Source organism: Falco punctatus, assembly GCF_963210335.1.
Source record: "Falco punctatus genome assembly, chromosome: Z".
Lineage (NCBI taxonomy): Eukaryota > Metazoa > Chordata > Aves > Falconiformes > Falconidae > Falco > Falco punctatus.
The window spans coordinates 78,736,122-78,747,045 of record NC_137586.1 but is presented as its reverse complement, the minus strand read 5'-3'; the positions used below and the strand labels follow the sequence as shown (position 1 = coordinate 78,747,045).

The window sequence follows — 10,924 nt, the reverse complement described above, 5'->3', positions numbered from 1 at the left end:
CTGGGTGAATCAAAGATGAGTCTCAAATGAAGCTCTAAGCACTTGCTCTGCAACCCAACAAGCTAAATGAAACCTATGTCCAAGGCATGTCACCCGAGTGACAAAGGTGTCCTTCCCAAAATGAGGTGAACAAATATGGATGTGTTCCCACACCCAACAAGATGTAGCTAGTATGGCAATATGACACTGGTGCCTGTATTATTCATGCACTTAAAGGACCAAAAAACCTTATTTGATTGCTGGTTGAGTTATTGCTATTCTTTTAAATAGGGGATTGCCTGAACACAAGCTAGCTCACAGCTCTTCACAAGCAAATCTTCCATGAAGCTCCACTGGAGCTAAGGACAACCTTGTAGGCTCTGCAACCTCCTCCACAGGACAAATTAGGAGAGCCCAGCTTTGTTTTGGGAGAAGACACAGCCCCAGTTTGGACACGGACAGACGAACAGGTTGCTGTGTAGTGTGGGACCCTGCAAAGAGCTGGGAGAAACAGATGGAGCTCAACAGCCATCTCAGTTACCCCAACAGCCTTCCACTGGCCAAATTAGTTTTACAGCCCCCCAAAGCAACTTATTGACAGTAGCTAGCTCTTACCTTCTCCTTCCCAGTCTGCTGTATGGACACATCCAGAGTAACACAGCAGAGGTGATTATCCATCCTTAACGCAATTTTAATTCACCTTCGTGCTGCTAGGAGAGGCTTGATGCACTACAAATGATAAAATAATACCCAGTTTAATTCAAGGTAGGAGTCTAATACTTCCTACACAGAGATTTATTTCCTTAAACATTCTTTTTAGATTATCCTTATCACAGGATTTTCAAAGTCCGGGGGGCTTTTGTTCCTTGCTGACTTTCACATGTTTTGCCCTAATTCAGCTCCTTTCTGCAGAAGAGGCATGGGTTTAGCCCTTTCAGGTTATTCTCCTTCAAGTCCTGCATTATCATCTTCTTTAGAAGAACTCAACAGTTTACCCAGCACTGAAATGAGTCTGGATTTTCACACCATTTTTTAAAAGAAACTCAAAACCCTGAAGTTAACAATATTAGTGCTTTTCAGTCACTAAGAGGGGGGATGGGGGTGTTATATTTTATTATTACTATCTTAAAAAGACAATGTATATTCCCATCTATACATACTGTACTTAATAATTTTCTAGCTTCAGAATTCTGGAGGGAGATCATTCAGTCCTGGTAATTTGCTATTACTGAATCCCTCAAATTGCTCCATCTTTTTCATGCCATACATCAGCCTGTTAAGGCCACATTTTTATTTCCTGTGAAAAGTGACCTTGGAATAGAATTTAGAAACAAAAATACATTAAAAGAGTAGGAGAGCTGATTCACTAGGAAAAGGTTAAGTTCTGAGTATTGGTAAGTGTTGACAATGAGGAGATGTAATAAAAATCTATAAATATTTGAGGGGTTTTAACAGTAATCATGGAGAGAAAAAATTACTGACTTTGTCATTAAAATATTTATCCAGATATATCTATCTTATTGGAGAAAATGAGCTCAGTATTTCAGGCACTGTGGTGTGGTAACTGGTGTTAATTTTAAATCTTTAATCACAACCACTGTAAGACAGTCCACTGAGATAATGGGGTGAAAATATGAAAAAGAAAATAGAGGGATATGTCTGGAAATTTTATTTGAAAGCATAATCCACTGAACTATGCTGCAGCATCCCAGATTAATTTGCAGAATCCCCATTAACTAGATAAAATTCCAGTGAAATCTATGGTCAGAAACAGCCCTCCTTTGACATGGGGACTGATGAAGTGGAGAAAGGAAGAAATGAAGGAACAGGGAAATTCGACATCCAACCTGGCTGTCCTCTCTTTAGCATATGCTACTGTCTACACATGTACCACCTGCACTGGTAATTAATCTAATAATGTGATATCTGTTTTGGAGATCTCTGGCTATTTTCATTTCTCAGAGCTTCTTTGATCTTTTATTCTTAACTGCTCCTGGCCTGTCAGTATATGCTCTAATCTATGTTACCTGGCAGAGTTTCAGCTCAAGATTTCTTTGAGTTCTTGAGGTCCTGCCTGAACTTTATACTTTCCTAAATAAAGCAGAAGCAGGATTGTTTCCAACGGCTTTGGTGAAAACATGAAGTTATAGGAACCATGGCTAGCTGACTCCACATAACTGGCCCTCATTTCGTTATAAACTGGAAGTTCCATAGAAAGGTAGACCCAAATGAGATCATCATAATTAAATCTGTGGTAGAGCCATGTAATTGTCTCAAGTGTATTGATTTCAGATTTATCTCCTATTTTACTTCTTGCACTCACAAACCATATATTTTGATGACACCAAGCTGAGCCAGTTGGCACAGTTGAGGGACAGGATGCCACCCAGAGGGACCTGGACAAGCTGGAGAAGTGGGCACATATGAACTTCATGAGGTTCAACAGGGCCAGGTGCGAGGTCCTGTGCCTGGGTCGGGCAACCTCCAGTACCAGTACAAGCTGAGGGTGAAGGGGTTGCGGGCAGCCCTGCCCAGAAGGACTTGGGGGTGCTGGGGGATGAACAGTTGGACATGAGCTGGCAACGTGCGCTCGCAGCCCAGAAAGCCAACCGTGTCCTGGGCTGCATCAAAAGAAGTGTGTCCAGCAGGTCAAGGGAGAGGTGATTCTGTCCCTCTGCTCAGCTCTGGTGGGATCCCACCAGCAGTACTGCATCTAGCCCTGGGGTCCCAAGCACAGGAAAGACATGGACCTGCTGGAGTGGGTCCAGAGGAGGCCACAAAAATGCTCAGAGGTCTGGAACACCTCTGCTATGAAGACAGGCTTAGAGTCGTTGTTGTTCAGCCTGGAAAGGAGAAGGCTCCAGGGAGGCCTTATGGCCTTTCAATACTTAAAGCACGCTTACAAGAAAGATGGTGACAGACTTTTTAGGTCCTGTTGCAATTGGACAAGGGGTAATGGTTTTAAACTAAAGGAGGTTAGGTTCACACTAGATGTAAGGAAGAAATTTTTTACGATGAGGGTGGTGGAACTGACACACGTTTCCCAGAGAGGTGGTAGATACCCTGTCCCTGGAAACATTCAGGGTCATGTTGGAACAGGGCTCTGAGAAAACTGATCTAGTAGCAGATGTCCCTGCTTATTGCAGGGAGATTGGACTAGATGACCTTTAAAGGTCCCTTCCAACCCAACCCATTCTGTGATTCTACATTTTATGATTTGGTTACGGGAATAGCTTGCACTACCATCATTTCCTTTATTTGTCATGACATAATATTAAATAGTTGGGGCTGCAAAAGTGTTAATGGCTACCAAATAAAGTACTTCTCAATTAAATAGGCATTAGCAAAACACTACCATTTTGGTTAATAGTCCTAAAGGGTTTTCCTTCTCAACTTCAGCTGGTCCACAGCAACTCATGACATTACTTGCAGATCAGATGCCTCTTCAGGTTTCCATAACCCAGCAGTACCAGTTGGCCTACTGTGGGTAACGTATGGATGGGATTGGTCATTGTTTCAGAAGGATGTGTTTGAGTTTACAACATCCTTTTATCCATCAAGTTTTCTTAACTCATATCTGGGAAGGAGGAGGCTGCCTGCTTTCTGCCCATTTTGCTATGGCACTTTCTAGGGTTAAGGTCACAGTCACCTAAAGGTGTACAAGAAGCAGAGCATTTATATGGCACTCATCTTTTTTGTGTGTGTGACTGTTCAATCTAGTCGTTGTCTGGCCCTGTGCTATCTCATGGCAATGGGACAAACCAATAGTTTCTCATAGAAGAAGCTGCACGCCCAAGGAAGATGGAAAAAAAAAGTACCATGGGCATTTGCCAGCAGTGAGAATGGTTCAGTGCTTCTCACTGTTTAACAATACTTTTTTTCTTTGAAAATGCAAATCAGCATCATTATATTTGAAAGGCACAAATTTAATTTATTTTTATTTTAAAGAAAAGTCAACATAGATTAGTCTATGAATTTAATCTTCTTTCCCTGAATCTTCAGCAAGAAATTGTGCTAACATTGACACAGGTAATAAATTTCAGTACTTTCTTACATATTACCCTTCCAATTATTTTTCCACCCTAAATATCATCAACATTTTTAATGATATTATTTAAAAAAATAAAGCATCCAATTCATCAGACAGGATACCTTTTCCAGTACTTTTAAAGTACAAGGAGGAATTTGGAGAAAACTTAGAAACCCAGGCTGGTATTCTGGTTTTGATTCCTGTAGGGTAGCTGGTTTTTAGGTATAAAGCTGAGGAAGAACAATTATTCTCTCCCATAAACATTTTCTGATTTAGCACTTTGGAATACTGGCACATTCTTTTAATTTTTTGCTAATATTATCAAGTCAATCATGTGTGCAAATAAAACTTTAAATAAACTCACTGAGAAAAAAAATCAGAAGTAAAAATGGTTCTTTTTTTTTTTGTTCTTTTTGGTTGTTTTTTTCCTTTTCCAGACTTCATAACCTCCTCCAGAAAATCATATAAGCCTTTCCAGGGGCCAGATCTCAGCTTCCCCTGTCCTATGTTTATGCTGTAACCTTTGCTAAAACAGCCCCACTGCCAGCTGGTTAATATTTTCTTTGCTACCACTTTTTACCTGCAACCAGTACAGTGGCACAGCAAATGGAGCAGGCAGGTATGCAATCCAGTTATCGATTGGCACAGGAAATTAACCATTTGCTAATACATGGGTGTTTCATACAGCACTTTATATTTAGTTTGTATTTTTGTAAAGTAAGTATTTATATACATTGTTCATGTAATTTATTACCTGTGTCTGTGTGTGTGAAATATATGAAGGCTATTTATGGGCTGTGTCAAAAGGTTAGGAACAATTGAATTTATGGAGAGGGATCACTATTCCCTTGTGAATTCCAGTAGTTGTTTTTCACGTGTTTCTAAAAAAAAAATTGAGAGGAGTCTTAGCCCATTTGGTGCTCACCAAAATGGATGGCTCTTAAGCTCCTGGCAGTGGTTCTTTAAACTAAGTGAGGTTATCTGGCACAAAAACAGACTAGGAGATGTTGCAACATCAATTATTAATGTCAAGTAACTTCCACCTGTGGTACACAAGTCACAGCATCAAGCGTCAGCAGTGTTTCCATTTACAGAAGGCAATCACCTGAAAATCTGCAGGTCTTACCTCTCGTTCTGCTGCAAGTTCTCTGTGGCCAGATGCTGTGTCCTATGATAAATGCTCTGATGCTCATGTTTTGAGAAAAAGAGTGTATTCTTTTCAGCAAGCATTTTTCTCCCTCTGGTCCAATCTCTGGAGTGCATCCGTGAGCCAGGTAGAAGAGCTGTTGTAATACACAGAGTCATTTGATGGTAAAACATGACGTCAGTTCCTACGATGAATATAATCATCAATCTAGAGCAAAGAAGTAATAGTTTCCTTCCCGAATATTTTTTCTTTCCACACCTTTGGCATGGCAGGAAAATTAAAGACCCTCAGCATTGACTCTAATATTTGTCAACGGAAGGAAATAATGAATGTTACCAATAATTGTACTTGTGGCACTAGGTGTCTGGAAAAATAACCTTTACCAAAGCCTTTTCTGTTGAATTTCTGGCCCATTCCAATAATTTTTACTTCGTATTTTCATCAGAACATATTCTGCTACTCACGTTCTGCTCAAATGCGTTAATATTGTTTCCACAATAAAAGTGACTTTCAAAGAAGTATTGACATGTTTTCGCTGTATCTTTTTCATTAAACGTTACCAAGCCTGCTGTAGAACATGCTAGCAACCTCTTGGTTTGTTAGTGCAGGTTTTGGTTCTTAAGTGTATTAAAATGCAGCGGAAAACTATCTGTTTCAAAAGTACTTGCTAATTATTATATATTTAGCATTTTATCAGGATTTTAACATTTGGGTCTAAAAATTCAGATGCTTTACTATACTTTGATACATTTATTTTTACAGAAATTTTGCAATTAAGTTAACATTAGCATAATTCTTTTCTTTTTACTGCCAAGGCACATGCTTTTAGCTAGCCTGTAACCTCATCTATTGCACAGTAATTACAGACTATGCAATAGCTTAAGAGTATTTACATAAGCTGGTCAAACACAGTAAACAATCAGCAAAATTTTAATAACATCAGATTAAATCTTGGAGTTATTAATTCACTCTTAGTCAGGACTTACATGTATAAACATTTGAGGAAGTGATTGCAAAGAGTAGGTGATGACCTCAAGATTTCACCCAACACTAACAGATTTAGTCTGAGGTTTCTTCTTTGCAGTTATACACAACACAATCCCATCATCAATTAATCTGAATGTTTGCTTTAATATAGTTCTTTTATGGCTGAAGTTTGAAGATATTTCCTCGAACTAGATATATTTCAGTGGCTTAGTCTCATAATAAGTATTAAACATAACTTGACAATGTAGATTATCAGACTGAATGGTTTTAATAAACTTAATTTAGTGAAAAATTATAATTACTTCTTTTTTTTACTCAGAGCTTGAGTTCATGAAAGGGGAAAATTAGCTTTCTACATATGGCCATATCCCTATTTCTCCAATTCAGAGAAAATTCCTGTTCAATGTAGTCTTGCCTGAGTGGGGGATGAATAGAGGTTTGACTGTGGTAAATATAGTGCCTAGAAAAATGATGTGTTTTCCTGCTGTTGCTATCAAGACAGTTACTGTTCAACATTGTACATCATACTTAAATTGGCTTTGCCAGAGCATGGTAATGTTTATAAACTATCAGTACCCAATTTGTCTTATTTGTAAAGAATGGGGCAAAACTGATTCTTGGTTATTGTGAGTCAGCTGCTTTTTTTTTATTATTTTCCAAAGGTTATGACACCAGACTGTTTGTATCTCAGCTACCAGATGCATAAATGATTGAATTAGGAGAAGCAGGACTTTTTTTACTCTGAAGTTTAAGCAATAAGCTATTATTCAAGAAGTGCATCAGAGCAGAGATCTGCCACTGAAGAGTCTTTGAGAGGGGAGGTGTGGGTTGATACCAGGTCAAAAGAGATGCTAATGAAAAAGCCCCAAGGATAAGTTCTCTAACAGAAACCCTAAACTTACCTGAGGACCAGTGTCTATCACCATCCATTACAGTTATCCCAGAGCTTTACATGGAGGAGTTTAATCACAGAAAGTCATTAGTAATTTATATTATGAATATGAGTTTGATAATGATTAAAAAAAAATTCTTGCCTTTTTGGATGTAGAGGAGTTTTAGCATGTGAGAAGTAGGTAAGTCCATACTTGGTTATTTAACTCCAGTTACTCTAACAAGTAAGTCTTTAGACTGCAGGTGGATTGCAAAGAGATTTCAGCAGTGTATTCAGCATATTGAGAAAACCCATTTTTCCGGCTAATGTTTTCCATTCTAAGTCAGTGTCATGCCAATGTTTGTGGTGATTCTCACAGAAATGCAGGGAATAGGCTGATGAGAGATCCTTTAGAAATCAAACCCTGTAAAGAATTTTATTAAAATGCATTGTACGCAGAGTCCAGTTCTCTATTGTTCCTCCCATTACATAGCCGCTGCAATGTGGGTTTGAAATTACCAAAGCTGAACTTTGGTAATTTCTGTCGGCATGGTTATGATGAGTAATGGCCATGTCAACACAGGCAGCTTATCCCACGCTTCAACCCCAGACTGCTTGCAGCCCCACCCAGGTGTCTCTTGGACCCCTAAAAATGCAAAACTGTTGTTTGAGCTCTGACCCTCTGGGAGCGTTGGCCAGTCCTCAAGAGCCAAGCCCTTGTACTCTGCATGGTATCCCTTGGCTGTCAAAAACCACCATGACTCATATCCAACTAAAGCAAGTAAATTGCCGTTGTGTGGAAATGGTGTATTGCCATTCCTTCCGGACAAGGAGTTAAGCTGTGTGCAAACATCCCTCCCCTGGTACCCAAGGTCCTGGCACAGGCAGGGCATTAAACTGCTCACACACGGTGTTTCTTCTGCCTTTCCATCCCCAGAAAACCAAACTGCTTTTAGATAGCACAGTGTTCAAAAAAAGTAAGTTCATGTTCTGTAATGGTACTTCAGACTGATTTTTTTTTCCTAAAAGTCTGCCATTTTAAAATACCGCACGTATATGTACATATGTAGAAGAGATCATATACATGTATAATCTCTTTTATTTACAAAGAAATTGTGTGTATACCTATGTGTGTGTCTGTAAATGATCTCTCCTAATTTAAACGACTATGTGAAAGGCTTGCCGGCATTTTGCTGTGGAGATAAAAGTAGGAAAGAAAGTAGCTTATTAACACCTGGAATATCGCCTGCCATCTGGAGAGACTCAACCCACACTGGAGATGTAAGGTTTGGACACAAATTTCTGGTGTGTGATCCCAGACCTCAAGCTCTATCAGTCAGAGGCATGTCTTGTAGTTCTAGCCAGCATTTTACACCCATTTGGCACCAGTACAAAGGCCTACAAAAGGTGGGAGCAATAGGGAATTAGTCCCACTGAGCTTAATAAAAACGCAGGGAGGGGAAAAAGTCATAGTTCATTTGTGGAGCCCTGAGATAAGTAAGTTTTTTATAACGTAGAAATGTTCTGGGACGTGCCAGTATAAAACAAAAGAGCTCTAGGACAGCCAAGAGGAAAGTATACAACAAAAATAAAAACATATGGAGGCATTTAAAAACAAGCTAAAATTTGTCTTCTACAAACCCCCAAACACGCGCTCCCCTGTTCTTCCTGCAGCTTGCAAGGAAAGGGTGGTTCTGGGTTTCCTCTCCAGATGGAGAGCTCAGCAGCGTATTCCCATTCCAGCACTTCTTCCAAATCTGCCACATTATCCTGCTTTCTCTAACACCTGCTACAAAATATTTCACACTTGTTCTGTCTCGCTCAAGGTACAGGAGAAAAAGGACCCTGGCACCATCAAAGGTTGTGCCCAACGCCGCAACCGACACTCCCAAAGGAGCCATCCCCACCGCCTTAGCATTGTTTGCAGAGGGGCGTTTGTGTCGTGGACACCATCCAGGGAACAGCAGCAGAAGTACACATGCTGACACCTTGAATTTGGTGTGAATGGGTGGATTTGTGGAATTCCTCTGGCCAGCCTTTCTTTTATGATTTGCTTTTTCATGATAGATGACGTTTTAGAGATGGAGTGCTGCTGCCGTTGCACACGAGTAGCCTGTGGCAATGGGCAAGGAGGAGGCTTTTCCAAGCCTCACACAAGGAAATGAATTAAAAATGAAAACCATGGTAGCTGTCACATGTTTGTGTTCAGGTGGCTTATTGGGATGTAGCCTATTGTGACACCACAAAATCCATTACATACATCTGTGGTTGTTCAATGTCACACAGCTTTCATTAAACATGTGTTGGCTGAGGTTCTTCTGTCCTTCCAGATTCAGTCTGGTTCATGAAGACCACGAATCTCAGTCAAGATCCTTCCTTGCCCTACTCCTGGTCAAAAGTGGAAGACCCTGGAAGCTGTTTTATCCCACCTCAACTAACAGGGTCTCCAAAGGCCCATGGACAAGCTTGGAATTGCCACAGCTTTGTTTCTGTCATGTTGGGGTCAAACCACATGTTCCAAAAAGGTTCATATTCAAAATGTTTTGTGACAGAAAAGAAAGGGGCATTACAGCTGCTGAATATGCGGCCTTAGGCCATGCTCCATAGCCTGACCTCCACTGCAAGCACCAGGTGGGAACACTGCAAAAGCAATGGAAGGTGTCTGGGCTGCCCCTTAGATGTAGCCTCCTTATCTTAGGCCATTAATTCAATTATGAATTACAGCAGCCAGCTAATAGACTAGGAATAGAATGGAATGGAATTTAATGGAACAGAACGGAATGGAACGCAATGGAACGGAACAGAGCAGAACAGAGCAGAGCAGAGCAGAACAGAACAGAACAGAACAGAACAGAACAGATCCAGAACAGAACAGAATAGAATAGAATAGAATAGAATAGAATAGAATAGAATAGAATAGAATAGAATAGAATAGAAAGAATATTTCAGTTGGAAAGGACCTACAGCAATCATTTAGTCAAACTACCTGACCACTTCAGGGATGACTAAAAGTTAAAGCATGTTTTAGGGCATTGTCCAAATGCCTCTTAAACACTCACAGGCTTGGGCATTGACCACTTCTAGTTCTAGCGTTTGACCACCCTTCCCAAAAAGAAAGGCTTCCTAACGCCCAGTCTAAACCTCCCCAGCACAGCTTTAAACCATTCCCATGCGTCCTGTCACTGGATCCCAGAAGAAGACCTCAGCACCTCATTTTCCACATCCCCTCCTCAGGAAGCTGTAGAGGACAATGAGGTTGCCCCTCAGCCTCCTTTTCTCCAAACTAGACAAACACAGAGCCCTCAGCCACTCCTCATGGGATGTGCCTTCCAGCCCTTTGCCCAGCTTTGCTGCCCAGCATGGGGTAGTCTGTCTGGAGAGCAGGGTGCAAGCTGCAAGCAGCAATACAGCTGAACTGTAGACCAAGAAGGAGCATACTGGATCTTGCAATCTCTGGTTGGTTGCCCTGTACTTGATTGTCCAAGAGTGGGTCCTTAAAAATGGACATTGACTTAAAGAACCACAACAGAGCTGCTCCAAAGATCAAGGATAAAGAGGCAGAGCTGTGCATTATATGGGAATGGTTAATAATAGATTGAATAAAACAAGTTGGCCTCTTTTGCTCTCCAAAACTGAGACAATTGTCGGCAATAGATTCACCATACTAAGGCACAAATTTCCCAAAGGAGCCCAAGGGCTGTACTCCTGCCTGCTATTAGTACTGACCTGTACAAGACCTGTCACGTAAAACAGAGCAGCCAAGAGCTGTCTGGTGCTCCCCATGAGCACCATCTCCATCCTGGTGGCAGTTATTTACACATCGGCCTTGAGGAGTAGGTCCGCCACAACTATGGATCCCAAAGTGAAGGTCATGTTCTCTGTTCAGGGGTTAAAAGGCAGTGAGGTGGAC

The 10,924-nt window shown here is 40.8% G+C and overlaps 1 long non-coding RNA gene across 1 annotated transcript in view; it reads right to left on the bottom strand.

Moving 5' to 3' along the window:
• LOC308056101 overlaps positions 1-10,924 on the bottom strand; it is a 96,891-nt gene that overhangs the window by 33,301 nt on the left and 52,666 nt on the right. The window contains exons 3-5 of the long non-coding RNA XR_013924706.1: positions 10,741-10,892; positions 5,136-7,438; positions 595-708 (exon numbers count right to left, since the gene is read on the bottom strand). This is a non-coding gene — a long non-coding RNA (uncharacterized lncRNA). The remainder of the gene's footprint in view (positions 1-594; positions 709-5,135; positions 7,439-10,740; positions 10,893-10,924) is intronic.